Raw genomic sequence first — 10,224 nt, 5'->3', positions numbered from 1 at the left:
ACTCAACAACGTCATCTCATCAACGCCGTCACACCACTTTGCTCACAAAAAAGATTTCAGCTTCCACGATGACACTCCAGTGTGAAATCACAAACGTTTTGGCTCACAAGTCCATACCGGTAATGGGATGAAAATTTTGTGGCATGCCCGAGAACGGTCCATAAACTGCGCTGCGGAGGCCTTTTAAAATACTTCATCTGAATAGTGAACATCAGTCGAAGGTGCAGAGGTCGATACTTTGGTACTGACTCTTTCTAGTGCTACTCAATTCTGCTTCAGTACACTTCAGATACATAGTCGCAGTAAGGTCTTTTAGCCAAAGAACATATTTAAAAGTACAACATCTAAGCAAAACCAGACAATCCGGAGTATGCACAGAAAAGTCCTTTTCTTATCGTGGCTGAAAAGACACTGCGTAGTGCGTACGCGGTCGGCACGCACCAACTAAAATTTACTTTGATTGCGATTTGATCGATTTTCAAGTAATCTCCGAACTACTGAATTACTCTACAGCGGGATTCTGTCTGACCTATAATCCCAATCAATAATTGCATTGGTTTTTATCAGTCATCTTTTCTAGTTGAACGGACTCCTCTTGGTTTTTAATTAACAGAATCTATTGATTTTATATATTCTGTTTTACGCTATACTAAAAACAATGCATACGCAAACATAATATTAAAATTGAGATCTGATGGGGTTGAAACAATGCGAAGATCAATAATATATTTGCATATCAATTTGAAAGAAAAGAGTAGAGGAGGAATAACCACGAGTAGGGCCGGGCAAAATCGAGTACCTGAGTGATTCGATTCTGAATCGATTATTATTCGTCGACTTCGAGTCGAGTATTCAGTATGCAGTAATGCGCAGTATGCAGTAACAGTATGCAATGATGTGGAAAGATTGCGACCACAAATAATGCCTATTTTACACCACATTGAAGATAATTTGGTATCTTTTCGATCATAGGCCTACCTATTTCATCGACCTTTGTGACAATGCTGTGGGTTGATCAGAACTTAATTCACAGGTATATGTCATTTTCATAAACGTGCGTAGTATGGATGGTGTGAACTTGAGGTTCACGTTCGCGTTCTGCGTGTGAGCCTCCGGAATTTAGAGGTTCAGGTACGCAAACGAACCTTGGTAGGTTCCGCACTGTGAACTCTTTTCTTCATACATTACAATTTTTCACACGTCATTATAACAATTTTGGTTGAAATTCTTTACATTTCAACTTCGGGCCACTATGCATGACACTGCGGCAGCATAAAATAATCAACGAGCATGAAGCTTATTGCCAATCTCAAAAATTTTACTTGCTTCGTTACAAAAGTTTGCTCGAAATATCCAGCTTTCCGTTTGTGAATACATTGTCCGGTCTCGTTTAGTGTTGATTTTTTTATGTTGCCATGCATATAGAGTGGTCCGAAGTTGAAATGCCAAGAATTTCAACCAACTATGTTATAACGACGTGAAAAATTGTAATATATTTTAAAGGATCACAGTGCAGAACTTACCAGGGTTCGTTTGTGAACGTGATTCTCTAATTTTCTGAGGTTCACACATAGAACGCGAACGTGAACCTCACGTTCACACCATCCCTAGTGCGTAGCGTTGTACCATTGCAACAATACAGCGGTAATGTTCCTGGGAGTAGCTATAACCAAAGTATTATAGGTTTAGCTGGCTGACTACTTAACCTGGAATCCTGTATCCTGGTGAGATCTTCTTAAGACGCCAACATTACACAGGACATACGAATATATTTCAGACGTTGTTACAAGTAGGTTTAGCAAAAGAGTCTACTGATTCGAGAGAATCAGTAGTTTTATACTAGAGGCAAATTACTCTAGGACAGGATGTCTCTCGGTTACGAGATATACACATTTCATGGTTGGACGATAACAGGGATCTCCTACAGACACCATATCGTGTCCTACAATGGTGTGGATGTGGACACAGACAAATCGCACGGCTCACTGCGATGGATTAAATCATTCTTTCCATTTAACCAAAGGCAATTTACTCCACCATTTAGACTGGCATTGCCGAATGTGAAATTTGATAAATTTGTTATCAATCGAAAACTATACCACGGTACTGATTACGAAAATATAAATTTTATTCTGCTTGAACCCCCATAAACCAGCCTCGAATTTTGCATTGTGATTAGAGTTAGCATATTTTGGAAATATGAAAAGAGGACATGCACTTTTTCAGAATTTTCAGAATTGCGATACCGGAGGAAAATCCTGAAACGATGGTAAATTTTTGCACCTCGTGGTCGGTTGACTAAAAAAAGGTCAACTTTCTAGCTCAGCTCCTAAAATATAGTTTTTCTTTCACAATATTAGTTGGTTGACAAAAAAAAGTAAACTTTCCGACTCAGCTACCGAAATAGCCTCCGGAGCGTTACTTCAGTGCTGATCGATTTACTGTATCACAGTCGAATTTCCTCTATATTTCACCAAAATCTCAAAAGAGAGGACATTTGGGCGTCCTCCGAGGACACTTTCAAAAATGGACAAATCCTCTTAAAAGAGGACGTATGGTAACCCTAATTGTGATGCAACAATGACGTCTGGAATACAGCGGTGTCGCAGCTTCTCAGCAAGTAAATATATAGCGACAAGAGTGAGAGTATATAGAGCAGGGGTGGGCAACCTGCAGCCGTAGAAGGAAATTTGTGCGGCCGTGACTAGTACTTTAATTAGTAGGCTATGCGTTGGCGGCCGTCAACAGGCAAATTGAATTTACGAATAGACTCCCGAATTTTTGAGAGAATTTAATTCATCTTGAAATTTTCTCCGCGCTATGAGCGATTCAATGCTACACTTCATTTGTCGATTTTAATATGGTATCGCCCTTTGCAATCTGAGCCCCACAGTGCAGATGCGAACAGCAGAGGAAAATGATACGCCCCATTTAGAATGACCATGCTTGAAATCTGTTTCTGGTACGTTTAGGCTTATAGCCGATTCCATTATATTTCCAATATAGCCTACCGACAATCCTGATGGGAGGACAAGAAATAATATCTTGCAACAAAGTGACTAATAATAACAATTGGTCCACCCAAAGATGGATCATAATGTGTAACTTTCGCCCTAAATTTTCGAAGACACTACCTCCATCAAATCCACCAATGAATCTGATCACATGGGCTGATAAAGGATAAATATTTGATGGCACTATTAGAATCCACCAATAGTAATGACGAAATTCATTTCTGAATCTAAAAAAAAAAATCCATAACATATCTCAGTAATTATTCACAACATGGCCACTCGCCATTTCGGTGCGTATAGTAAGCCGATATGAGAAAGTCCGGATTTCACTGGAAATAAACATGGACAGTTTAACATGGGTGTTTGGCGTCCGCTTGGTTCATTATACGGCTATGTTCCGGAACGCGGCCGTTAGGTAATCGAAATGCGGCCGTGAATAGCAAAAAGGTTGGCTACCCCTGCTATATCATATCAATTGAGGTTTTGGGGGTGAGGTAGTTACGGTCCTGGTCGCAAAGTACATAGAGTTTGCGCCTCACTTTACAACTGGTAACTGACTTATGTACGAGGTGATCTCGCGCTCAAGGGCTGTTTTCAACCGCGATATTGCACAAAAGCATATTAATTGTTTTGGCACTCAACGGTACTGCTCAGTGCTCATTCATGCTGATGCTGCTTCTACCTGGCCTGGCAGCCCGTCCAACAAGTCGCTGCTGAAGAGATTCGGCGTCCTAAACATAGAAGATATGCGGAAACTAGAAATCGCCAAGTTTATGTATCAGTTCCACTGCGGTCGTTGCCCCGAATATTTCAATGACTTCTTTACCTCAGAATCAAAAGCGCATAAGTACAACACACGCGCGTCCACGTCGTCCAAATATCATATGATCGACCGAAAAGATCATCGCTCTATCAAATATGCCGGACCTGATGTGTGGAACAGTATCCCGCCGGCTATCCGACAGTAGACGAGCATGTCCACATTCAAGTCGAAATACAAGCAATTACTATAGATAAATACGGTCCATCCTCAAGATTACCGGACCACGACTGACCTATCGATCTCGCTTCCCATGACATGCCGCTTTCTTTTTCTGTAATATCTTCTTTACTTTTATTCAGTGTGCACTGTGCATGCCTCCTCTTTACATCGCCTAGGCCAAGGTGGGTGTCTGATTCCATAGACCACTCCAAGTCGCTTCGACATCTTCCTGTCTTTTCATTGTGTCGCATTTTGTGGTGTATTGAACTTATAAAAATTGCTAATAAACCAATGATACCCTGAACATATTAAATAAATCTCGATCATCTGATGGATAATATCGTGCGAGAGTCTGTGGCAGTCAGGAATGATGCCGGAATAGCGGTGTCTTTTAAGAATAAAGCATCAAAGTTGGCTTTGGCAGAATAGTTTGCTTTCCAACCAGGCTAGAAATATCTTCCAAGCTCCTACCTTTACGCGTTCAGAGGGGCTGCCTGCCGTTACATTTTTGCTGCTATAAGGTGTGTGGAAGTTCAGGACCAACCCATGATCGTTATGTTACACAATAGTTCTATGCTTTTCGCTGTGCAAACCGCTTTGAATTTCGTTTTGACTGATTAATATGCTGCTGTAAATTTTGATGAAAATAATATTGGAAAGTGGTGGTTCGATTCAAGCCAAATTTTCAGAATCTGATCCAAGTCAGCCAAGATACAAATAGACCCATCCCTATTAACTTCGGTGGACTAAATGAAGTTCAGTTGTATATTTTTGTCCATGAAACAACATTCAAAAGTGGTGATTCGATTCAAGCAAAATTTATAGATCTTATTCGAATCCGCGGTGTTTCGATTTCGTCAATCTGTAATTTCAACCATGGGTGAGATCCACAACAACTGTATCATGCAGCCATACTGATCTGAGTTATGTCTATTAGTGGGCTAGAAACTACCTACCGAACTCAAGACTATACAGCAATGAGGTTCTTCTACGTTAGCCTTCATTTGGAATGATAGTAGACTCAATGAAATCCCATTGCATGCTATGTGCTTGAGAGCATGTTGAAAAATATTATTACAGGCAGTTAAGTTTCCCTTATGAGCAAGGCCGACACATAATATGCGAAATTTGAATCATAATAGCTAGATAAAATACTTCTAGTTAGAGGTAGAAATATGAAGAATAATCTTCTGGCTTTTAAAATCATCAAGCACCAATTGGTATATTAATGGCATGAAATTACCAGCAGTGAAATCAGAGCAAGAAAAAACACAGCATGATATTTATACTGCCATGATCATCAGCCCGGCGCTAACTGTCAAGAATACACCACTCATTACTTTTGTCTTAATCCAACATAGATGCTTAAAATGAAATTGAACACATTTACAGAAAACAGAACTCGGTAATGTAGAAGAGGATGATGATGCAGGTGCTCCAATATATAATATACATCGACACATCTAGATAATGATAACTGCGTTAGAAGGTATAACATGAAATAATCTGATAAAGAAGATATGTTATGATCGATAAGGCACATCAGAAAAGCTGAATAACATAACTACAAATAATCCTGTTGCACAAATTGAATGCACGTTTTGAAAAAACATCAGATTGATCACCTATCAGGATCCAGCATAAGGTGAATGAGATGGGTAATATACTGCATGTGAAGCGTATGGAAATACCTACTGCAAGAATAACAAGATAAAAAGTTAATAATTCAATGAATAATCATGTGTATTCGAATTGAATTGTGCAAATCTGGATCAAAATATACTTAATCTAAAATCAATTGTATAGGGTCATACAATATGAAGCTCGAGATATGAGTCATTGGCAGAGTTTAGACAAATGACATTCACAGTTTCAGGCATAGGCGCCGACTTTTACTTTTATATGGGGTGGCCAGATGAAAAAAGGGAGGGGTTTGAATAAAAAGGGGAGGGGGGGATGACATTGTTTCAAATTTACCAAGTTAGCATCAATATATTACGGTTAAGTACATGCGTAAATGCCCATTATACATGGATAGGACAAGCTTCATCGTGTTGACGAATTTACGCGTATAAGTTCGCGTGATCTCGCCAGCGAGTCTAGCGGTAAATTAGCGATTCCTCGATCTCGCTGTAATATCAACTATTCACCAACAGACGCGCGCGAACAATTGAATACGCAACCTCAGTGACGACGAACTATTTCACAAATTAATACGATTGAAGTCTGCTGTGGAATCTGTTCTGTAATGGCACCGATTTCAGGTGATTCAGGCCTGTCGCATCTTATGATAACTCGGCCTTAACACACATCTTCCGATGTGCGTATATTAGCGCTAACGCTAATCAATTACTCCCGTTCGAGTTTGTTCGTGGCCAAATGCGCAGATTCAAAGTTATTCAATTTCACGCTGTCAGTCTTAAGCCAGTGTGACGTAGCAATCGCATAAGTAGAGATAGCATGCAAATCATGCGAGGCCTGTAGCAAACGCTATAGTTTAGGCCAGCGATATTATCACATGTGTCAGTCCTGCCGTAGGCTCGATAGTTCAGGCTGGTAACGATATCAGGCCTCGCCTGGTGCACGTGATTGTTCATGTCAGAGATTATAGCGGGCATGCCTGCATGAGGATGAGGACGCGCTAAATCGAACCAGCGACGATAGCGCAGATCAGATATAAATGACCAATTTCGCATACAAATGATTCTCGTTAATTTGCAGCACGCAGCATCGATAATACGAATTAGTTGCGCTCGATAGAGTCCGTCCAGCAATGATCGAATAAATTCAGAATTTGCGCCACCGAGCATCTCGTGTCGCATCAATATTTGACAACGTAATTCAACGCCGTGCACTGCACAATGCGGAGTATTAATAACAAATCAAACACTGACAAGTGACATCGAGTGTATAAAGCAGACGAGAATTAACAGCCTGCAGATGATAGCAAACGAGAAAGCGCGCATCTAATCAGTAATTCCTCAACTTGCGTACAGCACAATGAGGTTCCGAGTCTGATATCGCGACAATTGTTTGCTCATTATAACGACGTTTGAGCTGCTTCTTCTCCCGATAAAAGTTAGCAAAGCCTTGTTAGAGTAACGAATATGCGCAGGATTGACTTTCAATTCGCAGGCATACACAAACACACTGTCCTATTTCGCGCTCCAATTGAAGAGACTATCACGAAACTAACTCGAGAATTATTCTGTAAACAAATATAATTTAATTACGAGAAGTTGAACGTGAATACGCTCGTCTAGTCGAAGGAGGAGATGATGTTTCTCAGCGCACGCGTGTCGAAATCGACGTCGTAAACGAGGTCGCTTCGATTGTAGATTACTTATCATGAATTACAATTTATTGGGGCGTTTTAAGCACTAGTTCGTCGTCGTCGCCGAAGCAATTATTCGCGCTGCGTTCGTACCGGTTACCGGTAAATAGTTGGCATTTACGCGTTATCACGGACTCGCTAATTGACGGCGCTGATGATCTCGTTGGGCTGATGTCGTATCTAGGGCTGGGCAAAATCGAATACCTGAGTGATTCGATTCTGAATCACGTATTATGCTTCGAGTCGAGTCGAGTATGCGAGTATCACTCATTATGACGTCATAACAGAATATACTATGTCAAAGTTCAAATATGTACCTTTTAAGCCACCACAAAGAATATAATGCCTGTTATACATCATATTAAAGATACTTTGGTATTTTTGCGACCCTACCGATTTCATTGCACATTGTGACAATGTTGTGGGAGGATCATTACTTCGGAAATGTGGTATATCCAGTTACAATAGTAGCTTTGTATTATATGTTTAGTATGCTGGGATACGGCCAATCAAGGTTTTAAGGCTTCCACAGTGGAAAATAGTATCGAAACCATAATTCTAGTTGATAAAATATCTTTCGGTGGCTATGAGCGTATAATTTCAGTACTCGAAAAAAATCGTCTTTTACTACTCGACTCGAATCATTAAAATAATTACTCGATTCAGATTCGAGTACTCGAATCATTGTGCCCAGCCCTAATCATATCGAACTGGCCAGACAATAGGAATTCGAAATCAGACGGTGGGCTTTTGAGCATTTTGTATGGGGTGACCGCCACCCCATAAGTGTGTCATAGGGTGGCTGTGCCACCCCGTAACTCGGCGCCTATGGTTTCAGGCCCGCCTCTTACAACAGAGCATAGAGCTGAACCACTTTAGTAGAAAACAGCAAAGAAACTATAAAATTAGTTCAATTTTTATAATTGCTAATATAATTGTACCTGAAGAGCTTCTTGGAGGTACAGAACTTCAATATACAATTGAATAGTATATTCATATTGAAATGAACCCAAATATTTTCGGCTGACACTCGTCAGGGGTAATCGTCAGCAACTAACAGAGAATTCTCCACTAGTTGCTGACGATTACCCCTGACGAGTGTCAGCCGAAAATATTCGGGTTCATTTCAATATGAATATACTATACAATTGTATAATTGTACCTGTATGCAAAATATTTGCTGTAAGATGAATATAGTTGGCAAGATAATTGACCACTTCTGTTCCATTATGGAATTATACGGTACCTAGATCATGCAGTATATTCTAAATATGCAAATCAGTTCTTGTAATCAGCAGAAATCAACTGATTTTTCGAAGCTTTGAACTGTCGCTTCACGAAATGATAGAATTCGTATTCTTCTTCCAACTTCACCTGCAAAACCTCACGAGCAGTCCGGTTGAGGGTAGATTTCTTGAATGTCGAGGTGCGTTTTATTTCTTTATCAGACATTTGCTTCCACAAATCAGACGCTCCATAGAAGAACTCGGGTAGTAGTGTCTCTAAAACATAGATCATCCCAGCAAAGTCTTCCAGATAACCTACTACAAGGTAATTCTGAAGAAGATGCATCTTAGCTCTTTGTAGACTCTCTTTACTTGGTGACTGGCACTGAACATCTTGACCACAGAAGTATGGGATAATGTAGAATAGTCTCTCCTTTGAACAAAATGAGTGATTGCCAAGTACGCAATCATTAATGTCCATCTCTTTCTCTGTCTTGCTCATTGTATAGGTCCTTCCCACCGCTTTCACGTTATCACCATATCGTAAATAATTGTAGTGTGACAGGAAACGATCAATTGGATCCCTGACAAGGTTTATGTACATGGGTTGAACAACCCCATACTTCGCGAAGTCCAGGTAGTGGAGGTGTCTTGTATAAATACTGGGAGAAGGCATCGTACTTATTTTCCTAGCAATTTCCAGGCGTTCTTTCAATGACGCTTGTGTATGATTCGATATCCGTGAGTCAAACAAAGTAAATTCATTGATTCCTGCAAGCTTCGACATTAGGCTCAACATAGATCTACTTCCACATTTCCCAACCCTGTTATAAATAACCTTTGATGTTGAACTACGAGACGGTTCATTTTCTATGATTCCAAATGTTTCTGCCACATTTCGTTGATTCTTTTCGCTATCATAAGCCATGGCGGCACGACCAATTTGGACACCAGTCCTAGTATTGTAGTCGTCAGGAGTATTCGTATGTTGAGAGTCATGGTATGAATAATAAGCAAGACTAACGATAGTAAGCAATATCAATGCAGCAGCTGATTTTGCCCAACGGCGATTCATGCCTCCAGGCAAATATTACTGCAGCACTTCGCTACCCGACAAACTTCAACGCTCACAACCGATAACAGCAGAGTAAAATTGAGTATTTGACTGTTGTCATCTGGGCAGAAACTTGAATGAATTTTCCCAAGCGGAAAATGTTCATGACCTACCCTTCGTATTTTCAAATACAGGATGACAACTTATACCTTCACTAAATATAACAGTCGTATAATGTACAAACAAAACATACAACTAATTTATGGATTACCAAGTACTCGTGAACAACGTCACATGCCACCTCATTTTGTAGCTTTTGTATTGTCTTTTTTTATACATTTTAATAATATATTAATATTACAAATATAATAGACACTTACGTGACCTTTGACACGAACAAATCAGGTTGCAGCAGGATGTAAACAAACATCAAGCCCGGGCAAACTTACTATGAGCTCTTATGGAAAAGGGTTGAAAAATGAAGGTTTTTAGCAAAATGACATTTAATTGGGGATAGCTGGCTTTGGTGAATGGTAATAACGTTGAGCTAGTACGTATTTGCAGTGTTATAACCTAGAATAAACCTGAATGGTGGCAAGCAACCATCAGCACGG

Source organism: Botryllus schlosseri, chromosome 2 (genome assembly GCF_051294905.1).
Source record: "Botryllus schlosseri isolate E-star chromosome 2, Bs_hap1, whole genome shotgun sequence".
Taxonomy (NCBI): Eukaryota; Metazoa; Chordata; class Ascidiacea; order Stolidobranchia; family Styelidae; genus Botryllus; species Botryllus schlosseri.
The sequence above is the reverse complement of the archived record's forward strand: the minus strand, read 5'-3'. Positions refer to the sequence as shown.